This window comes from Osmia bicornis, chromosome 14, assembly GCF_907164935.1.
Source record: "Osmia bicornis bicornis chromosome 14, iOsmBic2.1, whole genome shotgun sequence".
Lineage (NCBI taxonomy): Eukaryota > Metazoa > Arthropoda > Insecta > Hymenoptera > Megachilidae > Osmia > Osmia bicornis.
The window spans coordinates 2,477,970-2,492,056 of record NC_060229.1 but is presented as its reverse complement, the minus strand read 5'-3'; the positions used below and the strand labels follow the sequence as shown (position 1 = coordinate 2,492,056).

The 14,087-nt window shown below is 36.6% G+C and overlaps 1 long non-coding RNA gene across 2 annotated transcripts in view; it reads right to left on the bottom strand.

Annotated features, from left to right (window-relative positions):
• LOC123988451 overlaps positions 1-14,087 on the bottom strand; it is a 48,135-nt gene that overhangs the window by 9,545 nt on the left and 24,503 nt on the right. For both annotated transcript variants that reach the window (XR_006830068.1, XR_006830069.1), the window contains exon 2: positions 11,172-11,209. This is a non-coding gene — a long non-coding RNA (uncharacterized LOC123988451). The remainder of the gene's footprint in view (positions 1-11,171; positions 11,210-14,087) is intronic.

The following is a 14,087-nucleotide window of genomic DNA, read 5'->3' as shown; positions in this document are numbered from 1 at the left end:
CATAACTGGAACCTTTTATTACTAGAATAATAATTGCTACTTTGTTATTAAAATGATTACGATTATGACTCTCCTTAATCCTGCTCTTCTCTAATATCATAATCAAAATCCTAGTAACTAGATTTCTTTATTTATAATTTCTGTGTTTTTAGGGCTGAACCTGCAGATATTTCTTCAGACTCGTACGAGCGATAAGAATAATTAAGTAAAATGGATACCACCATTACTTTGCAAGATTCATCCCGAAACGAAAATTGATGCGATCAAACGCATCAACAATTCCAACTTTCATCGAATTTCATTGTATCATCATCTCGTTCACGAGTCCGCAACATTTCGTCTCGGTTACAGAGCACCCACGCCATAAATCACCACGTAACACGTAGCTAAACGTTCGCCGTAGCGGTAGACAGAATGCACACACCGTAGGAATGGTTCCCGACTTGTTTCATTTTTTCTTTTTTTTTTTCAAAGAAGTTTCGTGTTCTTGCGCGGTGAAAGAGCCCATTTGTTATTCTCAATGCCGCACGAAATCGTGGACGTAACACGCGTTACGCTTCTACGCGGAGACGCAAGAACACGTCCATTATTTTCCGTTTAGATGCGCGGCCCGGAATAGATAAGAAGACGGCCAGGACAAAACGAAAACCCCGACTGACGTGTAAATTTTAAGTACTTCCCACCCCTCCGCCACCCCAACGTGAATTCAAACTTATCTTTCACCGTTTCAGGATCCACCCATTCTTCACTTCCTTCTTTATCCACTGAATTTCCATTTTAGCTTTGACTTTTCTAGGGAAACAGTGGATGAAAAAGAAGAAGTCATTTTTTTACCTTTAAATTTTCAAATTTTTAAGTATCCAAACTTGAAAATGAAAAAATATCTAAATATCTAAACTTGTAAAAATCATGAAGAGACTTTGACATCGTTTAGCAATGAAAAATTCTTCCACCCTCGTGAAATATCACTGGTAACGCACAAGGGGTGTCTATATGAGGGGGTGGTTGCCACGGTGAAGTTTCTCGCATAACTTAATTCTAATTTTCAACGAGGAACCAGCTTAAGCGAAAATAATTCACCGGATATTTTCGAATAAATTTGCCACACGCAACGGAACCCCTTGGTGAAAAAGGGGCGGCGAGGAAGTAAAAAAAAGAGAAAAAGAGAGCCAAGGCGTTAAGCTTTTCCACGGGGTATGTAAATTATGCTCTTCTTACAGGCCGTTCCACGGCAGTTTTCACTCTATCCGAACCTGGCCAACGGCCTGTATTTATGTTACGAGTTATTAAGAGAAAGTTTCAAGTTTTATGTCGACTAAACGTCCCACACTCTGTGTGTGTGTGTGTTAGAAGAGCGGTATGGCTTTGAACGTTATTAAGGGTACTCTCATTAAATCACTGCAAAAATGGGTCACTTTTAGGATTTTATTTGAAGAAGCTGAACATCATAGAGATAAATGATGGTAATTATGGAGGTGTATCTCGTTGATTTCAAGGGCTTTAATATATTGATGTTCTGAATATAATAAGCACTCTGCTTTAATTTTATAAATATGCGAAAGTATTTTTAATAATATTGCAATGTTTGAAGTTGATATAAATATACATTTTTTTATTATGTGATTTTAACCCCCGGATCGAAAAGAACAAGAAATTCCGTTTCAATTCGACTTGAATGATTCCACCGAATACGTGGGGAAACTCCAACAATCTGAAATTCTATGATAGCATTTGAATCGATGAATTCATTTGTGGTTTCAAGAAATGAAAACAATGTTTCGAAATGGGATACAGTATCTATAGTAATAATCTTTCTTTCTGGAAATAGAATCGTTTGGAATATTGGAAATTGTGATTGATATTTATTTTATTCTATCACAGTAAAAAAAAAATATTAATTGAAAAAGTACCATGGCCTACTATATCTCATATGAGAATAATTCAATAAAACCTGGGAAAATAAAACACCTGCTATATTAACTATGGATCTATATTCTATAGAAAATTTCCCCAAAATTTCGAATTTGATAAATATCATTACCAAAACTTTTGGACAGTAGTGTATAAAGAGGCTCATTCAGTAGATTCTCTGACGTTCAGTTCACTCGATGCCCTTCCCGTCCCTTTTTACTTTCCCCACCTTCCTGTATGTTCCTTTTACGCGTAGGGCTTCTTACGTATCGGCGGATCATTGTTATCGACAGGAACGAAGGCGCAAAAGAATCCGGAGGTCGAGCACCGACGCGTTTGCGGTATTCCTTTACGATCGTACCACCCTTTAATCCTATCTGCCGAAGAGATCGATCGATTTTGCCAAAAGCAAGGGGGATCGAAAGAGCTGAGTCACTCGAAAGACATTCGATAGCGGTTCCAGAGGGATGACGGGGTGATTCTGAAGCCTCGTTTTTGAAGTACCCACCGATGAACTGCCTTCAGACTAGGACTTTTCTTACGCTTATCTTTCTTGTCCCGTTCTTCTTCTTGCTACCGATGCAATTCAATGGCAATTCAAACCGCTTTTCTGTCGCATCGTGAGAAGATGTTTGGAAGATACCCTTTTAATCTCTTTCGAGACGGTGTAATTTCAATTATTTATGGTGTTCTTAAAGATTCATTAAGAAAAATGGAATATTTTAAATTAAATGTATGGAATAGGGATGATACTGGAGACTGATATTACAATATCGAACTTACAGGTTCAGATTTCTTTATGAGAAGGAAATGAGATATTTTAAATTGAAAACTGTTTGAAATTCGTCCATGTCAAATAAAAAAGGAGAATACAGTTTGGAAAGGAAACAGGGCCAACATCCTGTTTAAACGTATTTCCGGGAGGTTACGGCTATCAAATCGCACGAGCCTGTGGTTTCGATGCTCTGCTGCTTTTTTGTTCTTACCACCATCATCATCCCCTTCCTTTGTCTTTTATTCTCTCCTCCATAACGGCACTTTGTCGGGAAATGACGTAGAAGTCATTTTTCCTTTGATTTTCTTCTTTTCGATTCTTTTACCTTACTTTAAGCGTTTCCATTTCACTGGAGAACCGTGTCCTTCTGGAACAATTAGGTTATTCGTTTTTGCCATTGTAGACCACCATAGAAAATTGTGCTCTTCTGCAGTAGCTCTACTGAGACGAATGTAACAGTTTATTTCACTCTTTGTCTTTTTAATACCTGAATTGCAGGAATTATCCCTTTTCTTTTAATTCGAGGAGTTTTAATCCCACATTTTTTGGGGTGCCAAATGCACCCTGACCCCTACCCTACTTCTGCCAAGAAATATACGCACAAAAATCATTTACCATAATATTATCTCATTAAAAATACCTTATTCTCTTTCCAACGAGAAAACTCTCCAAAAGAAAAATGGCCACTTCGTTAATCAAGACACTGGGAACACCAGTTAGCAGAATAAAAGTTTGGACAGTGGTACGGAACAATTTTCCAGTTTAAAAACAGTTGAAATATCTGCGTATGACTTGGACGTAGCCGGAACTTGTTTACTTCCTTTCCCCCAGCGTTAACTTATAAACTTTATTTCCCCATAGCTCGCCCTACGCTCCGACCACGGTTCACCGAAACTCACCGTAGATCCCATCAGTTCTTAATTAAAATGCAACCGTCGTACAAATATCGTCGAGCAAGTCCTGCTTAAACAAAGGGAAACGAGAGAAAAATAAAAAAGAAGGAAAGATGGCCAGATAGAGAACGTTTACACGGAACGTTGAATTTGGAGGAAGAGATGATCGTACCAACTGATTTCGTGCTGTTGTGGCACGAGTATAGGCCTCGACGAGAAAACTGAGCGCACCATGACCGGCATGACAAACAACGATCACAATAATTCTTTTCTTTATTCGGAGTTACAGACTTCCTTTCATCTTTTCGACGATCTATGTCGACGTTATGGATGCTAATGAAACGAGAGAGCTGACGAGGCGAAAAAATCGGGAAAGTTTGACTTACAATTTTCTCGATTTCTCTTTAAACATCGTCCAATGTAATATTAGAGGGAGATGAGAGGGAATGTATGTATTTAAGTCGAAGTTAAATATTGAATCGTCCAATTAGAGTGTCGACGCTTTTGGTATTCGTTTCCGGGAATCATAGTGCCTGCTGAAGATTATTGTAATAAAAAATGATGGGATACTTTCATTGCATAATCGAGGAATTTAATTCTAAATATTGGTATCTATTTTGATAATTTTTATTTTTTTAAATTGTTTTGTAGGACGGTTTTATCATTTTCTTTTTTTTTATAATGAATAATTTCTGCATTATTTACTGAAGAATATCTGTATCACTGTAAAAGTGTATCACTAAGAAAGATATACACGATCGAAGAACATAGTGAACGAGATACATAGCTGTGAATCGAATGAGGACGAATCCGAACGAAGCCTCGTTACCGAGTCGCAATTAAAAGAATCGTTCCCATCTCCCTTCTTTAAAAGTCAATAGCAGAGCAAATCCTGAGCCGGTGTAAAGAAACCTTTCAATTGGAGAAGCCTCTTTAAACGACAGACGTTGCTTGGCCTGCCTTTCAAGTTATTCTTCGACCACCGTTGCCCTCGGTAAATGACAAATTTCTTTGAACCTCGCGGGAAAAAAAAGTATGCCCATTATTATCAAGCTGTACGTGCGGCTGGTTGTTGCAACGAAAACTTCAAATGTACGCCAATGGGACGTAGAGAATGAAGAGGAAGTCGTCGACAAAAGCCAACCGTAGGGCGGAAAAACAGTTTTTCCGTGTCTTTAAAGAGAAAAAAATATTCAAGTTTCGTGCATTCAAAGTGGCACTCGACGTTCAATTTCATGCGAACATATGCACTTCTTTTTTTTCAGGGATAAGTAGACTTTTAGTATACCAAGTAGGGCTGGTACCATTGGCGTAACTAAACCTTGCATTTCGCAATTTTGAAATTCTGCAATTTCGAATTTTTACCTTATAATTATGAGTACCTGATCCTTAGCTATACTTCAGTAGAAAATTATTGCTTCTGACGAAGAACGAGTCACGTTTACTCATTGTCAGATTTCTTCCCGCCATGGAGATAGTCAGTTTCGAACTGAAACTAATACCGTTGACGGCTGTCACGGGAAAAAGGAACGGGTCCGGAACAGTGGGTCTAAAGTGGCGTTCTTGAGGGAAAAAGGAGGAAGCTTTCGAAGCGACTTTGTATATGGGGTGTACCACGATTTTCTTGGCTCGTTTAACATCAATCAATTCGACAATTTATGGGAAAGATAAATTAATTTCAGAGCTACAGTTTTTGCATTTATTTATGAAAATGGTAAATTTTATTTTCAATTTATTTAAATAGAAAGTAAAGGCCAAATAAATATGAAAGAAATTGATAAAATGCAACAATTAAAATTAATTTGAAAAAAGTGGTATTATTTTGTATTTCTATTAGAGAAATAAAATATTGAACGAGAATAAATTCTAAAAAAGCAATCGACCTCTCGTACCAGTTATCATTTGAAACTTCAACTATATTACCGAATGGAGTGCAATGAAAAATGGAGAGCTATCATACTCGCCACCCCTAGCAAAAGTAAAACAATATACAGCTGCAAAAAATATTTCCACCTACCCCTACGGTGCGCCATCCAAAAATTCGATGGTTCTATGAATAAACATCGGTTTTTTTAGAAAAATAATTTCATTCATTCATTTTTCCTTCTAACTAGCTATAATAAATTGACACGTCAAACTCCAAAGTACCCTAAAACCACAAAAATACACTCAACGAAAATGAAAATAAAAGGATACAGTTTGGAATACCGGAAAATGGGATAAGGATCGTTAGACAGGACACCCAGTATACGGAGGCAATACCGCAGAAAGTCTGTATCGTGTACAAAGCCAGACGAGGAGAAAGAGTAAGAGAGTAAAGATGAAAAGAGGCTGGGTAAGAGTATAAGAGAAAGAAGGTGAGAAAAGATAGAGAAAGAAAGTGATAGGATGAAGAAGTGTAAAAGAGGAAGATAGAAGGGAGTATATGCCCGATAAAAAGCCCTGATTCCCACGAGCGTGGATAGCCTACGATGAAAACCTCTCAGCTCGGCGACCACGGCCACTGGCATTAGAACGTCCACCGAGTAACATGTCGGATTTTTCGTCCACAGACACTCACCTAGCATAGGGACGAGCCAACATCACCAGGCATCCACGTAACGATTCGCTCTCATTGTACGCGTTTACTAGGCTATGATTATGCAATCACCGTCAGCTTCTACGGTTCGAGCATTGTTCGAGCGGCCATTGTCTTGGCAGCTGGAAATTTCTCGCTCGAACGTTTTCCCTTTTCCTTTAACGCGTCTCGGTGTAGTAGAGGATATTCGCGATATTCGCCGATGGACGAGTGAAATCATCTGTGAACGAATGCCCTTTAGGGACCAAGCAGTTGCATCGTTTAACCCTTTTCAGACTACGATTCTGTATACGGGTTCCGATGAAACTATTGTTACAAAGGAGGCTATACAATGTATGGTGGTTCAAGATGGGTGGTGTAATTTGGGAGGAAAAATAAGTGGAAATTTTAGAATACATTTCTTCTCATAGGTAGCTTCATTTTTATGGAAAATAGGGTCAGGTGCAATTGCTATAGTTGGTAGTGCAACTTCAAAGGATGTAATTTTATAAAAACAAAAAAATAGAAATTTCAGAATAAATTTCTATTCATAGGTAGCTTGATTTAAAGAAGAAAATGAGATTGTAAATTTGCAATTTACAAGTATAGATGCAATTATCAAGCGTCACAAGAGTGGTGGCCCAATTTCAAAGAAAATTATTCTACAGAATAAATTCTAAAATCCAAATTCCCTTCCTCCATTCTGCTAACCTAACCGTTTGTATTGATATATACGTTATCACAAAGCTCAATTCTGCAGGATGTTCTCGTCGACTACGTGTTTCTCTTCCAGAAGCTTTCAATCGAACGCCCACCTTATATTATATTATCCACCGTTCGAATTCGAAGCGTCTTTTATTTTATCCGTGTATACCGAGAAGAAGCGTCGTGCATCGATTTCACGGAACATTCTGTACCAAGTGTATTGTTACTCGAGCATCAACTTAAAGGGGCTACAACGACGACGAGACAAAGCGATTGATTGTAACACGATAGCGAGGGAATATAAAAGGAAGAGACCGGTGTCTTCCTCTTCTCTTGCAGCCTCCTCTTTTCGATGGAAAAGAAATCCACAAAAGAAATCCCTAGCGATGATTACCGACAGACGCACTCGAGGAATTGGAATAACGCTCAAGAAATGATATTTTTCATTTTTCCTTTAATCCACGATTCAAGTAGAACCGATCGGAATGGAATACAACGATTCCAGTTAACCCTATTGGAATCATACCTATATTGTAACAACTATTAGTCGCGATGACACATAGTTGATAATTTTAAAATTAAGAAATTGAACCTGATAATGCAAATTATTCAATAATTCTTTCATAAGTATAATGAGAAATTTTTTTTTATATTTGCAAAAAGGGAGGTACCTCCTGTTGGATTATCTTAAATCGATGTTAAGGATCGAAGGTTCGATGGGAAGCAATCAATGGTAACGCGATGGCGAGGAGCCACAAAAGGAAGAACGAGTGCATAGTAGGCGTCCGAGTTCCGGCATGGAAAGAAATCCGGCAGCGTGATTACTAGCAGACACGATCGAGGAATTGGAATCACGCTTGAACACGGTAGAGCCGTTCTTTCTAATCCGCGACGAGACAAGAACCGGTCGATAAACGCGCTATACAGGGTGCTTCTTAACACGTGATACTTATACAGGTAGATTCAGGATAAAATGAAAAAAAGTATCTCAAAATAAAAATGTAATACTATAATGACTTAACAAGTTGATTGCCATGACATTTATATTTAGATAACACTGACCTAATTAGGAATATTTATATGGGGTGCAACATATGTGGATAATAAATACTTGAATTTCTATAAGAAATCATCACTCATATTAAAATTTTGTATGCATACATTTTGAATGCACCTATACATTATTTGCCACGTGTTTGGAAGTACCCTACACGGCTAGTAAAGAAAGCCGAACAAAAGGGAGAGAGAAAGAGGAAATCTGCAGGCGTTTGCCCTATTTAACCCTTTCGACGAAACTTTTTTCATATTTTATGCACGCGTTCCGTAGAAAACGGGGAGAGATCAGCAAAAGCGGATTTCAGATAGACCGGCTGCTGGAACGAACATTTGAAATTCGAATCGAGCTACTCGATCATTCGAGCTATACTGACGGCGGTCGAACTTGTTTAAGGAAGTTCGATGCCCGTTTGATTTGTCGAAATAGTTCCAGGAATGTTCCAACAAATTGGTTGCTTTTGATTTGTTGCTGTTTTGCTGGAATCCAAATGTTTCGTTCTGCTTTGGCATTTTGATGAACTCGCCAATAGGGGGTTGAAATAAAATTTGATTTATTGAACAAACTGCGAAACTACTTCAGTTTATGTGAAGTAGTACTTTAGTTTCTCTGATGAATTCTTATATTTGTAATAATTTTTCCATTTTTTTTTTCGTGGTAGAATTCCATTTTTCCATATAATTATTTATAAAAATTCCAAAAAATAATTTTGGATCAATCTAAGTTCCATTTGAAGAAACTATCCTTCTCCAAAATTGTGATAATTTTTCAACCCCCATGCGGTAGAACTGGGATAGTTTTGAACAATTTATAAGAATAAAAAATATTCTATTGTCAAGGTAAAATTATATTGTTTCCGGTCTATCGCGTTCAAGATAGCACGCCTCTATCGAGAACCCTCATTCAGCAAAGAGAGCACGCGATGACAAAGGGTTTTCAGTTGAACGAAGGACAATCAGTCACAACGTGTTGTATCACAATGTTCTCGAGACCAATGTCTCTTACGGAAGCCCATATAAAACCAGACGAACATTTATCGATCCTCGTTGCAATGAGAAATAATGCATCCTCTGGAGGGCGTCGTTGCTTTTCGATTCGAAAGAAAATATATGCACAAGCTGAGAATAAACTGTTTCTCATTCCTCTTTCTTTCTTTCTTTCTTTCCGTTCGAAACACGAGGCTCTTTTAACTTGTCGACTGTTCTCAGACGCATCCATTCGTGTCTCAACCTTTCACCTCATTTCTTGCCTCGTTTAATCTGTTCAGTTTCTTTAGCAACTTCTATCAAAATAATTCCATAGTTAAATTAGAAAGAAAATAAGACTTTTGAATGGTGATTTATTGGTACGTTTTTGAGAAAAATTTGTTCAATTTTATTATTGGAATAATTGGAATTTTTGTTTTAGAGAAATGAATTAAAGATTTTGAAAATGTTATTGAAAAAATAAAAATTCAAAAGATTTTCAGCAAAACACAATCCTTCCAGACAAATAAATTTTAACCATTAATTTTCCAATTATCAATTTGACTCAATGACAAAAACTGAAAAAATAAACATCAAAAGAAAATAACACAACATTTTTATGGTAAAATGAAATCAATTAAACCATTTTCGAAATATCCTTTATGAATAGCACCTCTGTATCTGACAATTTCCAATAACCATTTTTATCAAAAATAAATATCGAAAACAATTTTCATCCGTCGCAAAGAATTATTCTTCATTTCAACTGATTTCGATATCCAGCATCGAAAGAAGACGGTTGATTTAAACATTAAATTTGATAAGTTAATTACAGAAGATGAACCTCTTTCGACCGTCGGAGTCTCAAAGTAAACGTACTTTCATTCCCGAAGAAACAAAACGAAAAGGACTGACTAAAGTCGACTGTTCGGAGTCTGAAGAGAAAATCCAAGAATTATGTTAACTGTAAGCGAAGTTACCGTCCAATGAATTTATAGAGGCTGGCTTAATTTCAAGCGTCAGCTTAACTCGCGGCGAAAGTAAATTAGATAGAAGAGGACAGCACTTCCATAATTTAATGCGAGGAACCGCGTTTTACTCCGATGCTTTAATTTCAGACGTTCTGTATCCTTCGGCAAACGAAAATCGTGGTGTCTGTTGATAAATCCAGATTACCGGTTAACCGGTTTCTAGTTTACTCACTTTGTAGACAGAAATGATAAAGAATCGTTAATTGTTTCGCTTATCGTTCTTAATGTACATTTTCTGTTACGGTTAGAATGCTGTAGGTCCAATTCAAAATCCCCGTGATTATCTGTTGTCTAATTTCCTCTACAATTGTAAAATGAAATCCCCGGAATATCACGTCGACGATAGCAGAACGGAAAAGAGATTTTACACGTTTGAATCTCTGAGTTAACAAGAAATCTCTCGATATAGCAGACAAACACCCGAGGCAACACAGTGCTTTGGAAGTGCGTGTCGTAACCACGTTGTACATTCTCGGAGAATTATCCTGGCTGTTTTCCGGTGACGCAATCCAGTTAAGTCTCGAAACTAGATAAACCGTACCTCTCCAACGGGTATTAAATGATGCGAGAATTTATTTTTAAACGCTTACGAGACCATGAGATAAAAGGGAAAACGAAATAAAATCTCTCTCTGCTCATTATTATTGGCGTAACTAGGATTTGTTTGAAATTTTCCTTTGAAATTCTGATATCTTGAATTTTGGAAATTTTAAAATTCTGGAATTTTTAGAATCGTAAAATTTTTAAACGACAAGGACTCCATATTTTCGGGGGCCCAGACCCACCCTGGTCCTCAGCTAGTTACTTCGCTGCTCATTATAAAGCGAATTTAAAGTATAATTCAATTTTAATCTGTCTCCCGAATATATCCTCAATATTCACCGCCTTTTCACTAGTAATCTACTTAAGCTGCTCTTTTTGGAGGATTCCGTATAATTCGAGTATTAATAAATTTGCATTAATTACGAGGGAGAGAAGCGAATTCGTCATTGAAATGCGAGAAACTTTGATTGGGGAATCATTCGGTGGGAAAACGAGGGTGATTTATGATTTTATGATTGGTTGAAGGAATTGAAAATTATGAAATATTATTCAATATTTGTATCTATAAATCTTATTAGTAGAAACGATAAATGAATGAAATCAATATTTTCCGTTTTATTTTAGCAAAAAATTGTTTGCAATATTGATAGAGTATAGAAAAGAAAATATTTTATCGTGTTATTCGTTCAAAGGTTATTTAATTATAGAAATTTTCAATCAAAGTTTTAAAGACTTACCAAAATGGTGATTATTGCAATATTGTCTGCTCCAAATTCTGCAACAAACAAAAAAAGAATTCATTAGAACAGATGGTAACAATACAATTTGAAATATAGATTTCAACAATTTTTTAAAAATAAATAATCATCAGAATTTATATCGTATTACAAATTTCCATTTTAAATTCCACTGTAATTGAATACCAATGTAAATTCCAAATTTCGTGTTGTTACAACCCTGCAACTGCACATTACTGCAATGCAAGCAGTATTTAATGTTTCAAATAATACAAATGTTTGGCTTGCAATTCTTGCAACTCAATGTTGATAATAGGAGGTTCCAAAATTGATGGGGTTGCATTTATTGTACTCTGAGGGATGCTAAATTACAATTTTTTAAAGTAATGTTTAAAATTTTCAATTTCAAAATTATTAGAATTAAAATTATCCAAATTGCAAAGTTGTCAAGTTGCAATTTTTTAAATTCCAAGTTCACATTGACATATTATAAAATAAAAAATTCACAGTATTACTATTTCCATTTGCAAAGTTCCATTCGAAAACCCTCAAATACAATAAACGAACCATCCTATTAAATTTCATCCCCCATAGACGCCAATAATTTTTTCCCCATAAAAGCAGCATTATTTAAACAATACCAATCGAAAGACGCGACTGATCACCCATTATACAAGCATCATCGCGATTCGAACGGATATTTAAAACGAACAGACCCGCAGTCTGTATTGTTCGGCTGTTTATTCAATTATAGGATCCGTAAACGAGAGATGAATGACATCTTCAACGATCCTTCATATTTAAACCATTTCTCCTAGTCTATGGAAATTTATGACTGCCTCATAAATATCCCGTGGCTCGTGTAAATCGTGACCAAGTGCCATTAAACCGATGCCTACCTGGTACTTTCGTTTCGCCAGATCTTCCCGCGCATTTTTATTAAACATCTCCATGAGGAGCTATTGAACGAAGAGCCAGTATTCAGACAGCGATCCATTAGCGGATGTCAAAGGTAGTTTCCCTCTATTCAAGAAACACGGTTCGGAAAAATGTAATCCGCTTTCGAACTTATTCGATCTCGTTCGACGAAATAATAGGGCGATGGATACAGGTTTTTGAATAACAATTGGTCGAATTGTATTTCAATTTTTCGGTGGAAATAAGAGCCTTTAGCTTTGATTACCGAAGCACCAATTTAGAACATTCTATCAATTAATTTTTTAATACTTCAAGGCGTCATTATAGAGTCAACACCTTTTTATTTCACTATAGAGTCAAGGGTTATAAATTTGAGAGCATGGTCCTATTATACGTATAGTTAAGCTACAATAGCGAAGAAGACAAGAAGATTCGCCATGAACAACGTCACGAATTGTTTGCAGATGAGAGATACGTTCGCGCGATTAATCACATCTATCAGTCCCATTGAATGGAATTTCTTTGGTTACGGATCGCCCATTCCTCACGCTGTCGCGTTTGCTTGCATAAGCCTTATCTAGTCGATTTGTCTCATCGCGAGTTCTCACGATGAAAAATACCCCGCCGTATCGAATATTATGAAAAATACTACCAGGTAAACGAAACCTTATTACCGAAGAGAAAAATAACTTAGTCGCGAGCTGACTTATCGGTAACAAGTTTTATTCTAATACGATCACAAACATTTGATGGCTATCGCGTCATTCGTATTAATTAATATTAAAATTCTAGCCCCTAAATTTCTATTTTATAAATTTCAATTTGTTTCAGATAAGATCTTTGTATTTCTTTGAATTATTAAAAAAATAATTTTCATCATTTTAATATTTCCTAAAGATGCAATTTTCAGTACGAAAGGCAAGAGGGTTGGATGAAAGTCGCAGAAAACGTTTGAAAGAAATATTTATTCGTTGGATCAGCAGGAGAATCAACAGCAAAGAAATAACGTTTCTCCTTGCAGCACGGTTTCCCAAAACAAATAAATGTGTCTGCGACACGCAGGCAAATCCGGATATCACTTTGGTACATATTTCATGTTTCGAGCCGTCCTCGACGTGGAACTTCTTCCTACAAATTCGATGCAGTTTGAGACAGGAGCCAGATAACAGAGGAATCCGCAAGAGTAAAGCCGAGAAAAAGGAAACGCGTAGAAAAATCCAGGTTTTCAATTTCCCGTGTATACACAGGAAAATGGAGAAGCTGTACTGAATGCACATTCTACACGATATCTTCGAAATATACTCTAAATATACAATTTGTATATTTCTACAGTGTATTTTTTCTGTAGAAAACTAATTGAAATTGCAGCAAGAATTTTCCTACCTCTGCTTTATTAAAAAAGAGTGGAAAATTTTGTATAAATGATATTCCATTTGAAGCTGTAATTACTGATTTGCCTACCCTATAAATTATCGAAACAAATATTTTATAAAATATGCAAACTCCTACATAAAATTTATTTCACGATTTTATAAAGTTCTCCCTATTTCAGATCACCCTGTATATAAAAATAGGAGAGGAACTCGTACCTTATTGGTTTCTTATGTTAAACAAAACCGTATATAATGGCGCACGGTGTTCCGAGACAAAATCGTTGGACACACGTGTCCTCTCGGACTTTCATACGTTCCCTTCCTGTTATTTATGACATAACAAAACGCTTTCTGACACGGAAAAAGGAAGAAGCCTACAGTCTGAGGGTCTGAAGGGGTACAGAAAAGAGGAAGATAGAAGCAGCTTATCATAAAATCGAATTTCCTCCGGTCGAATGGAAGGCAAACTAAAGGGAACAAAGGGAATATTCTCTCTTGAAAGATATAATTCTGTATCGACTACATTTCTACTAGTACGGTAGCTCCTCTTCCTCGATACTTCTGAATAATTCACCGGGAACAGCTTTATCCCGTCTATGCTCCGGTGCAATTTGTGATATTACAT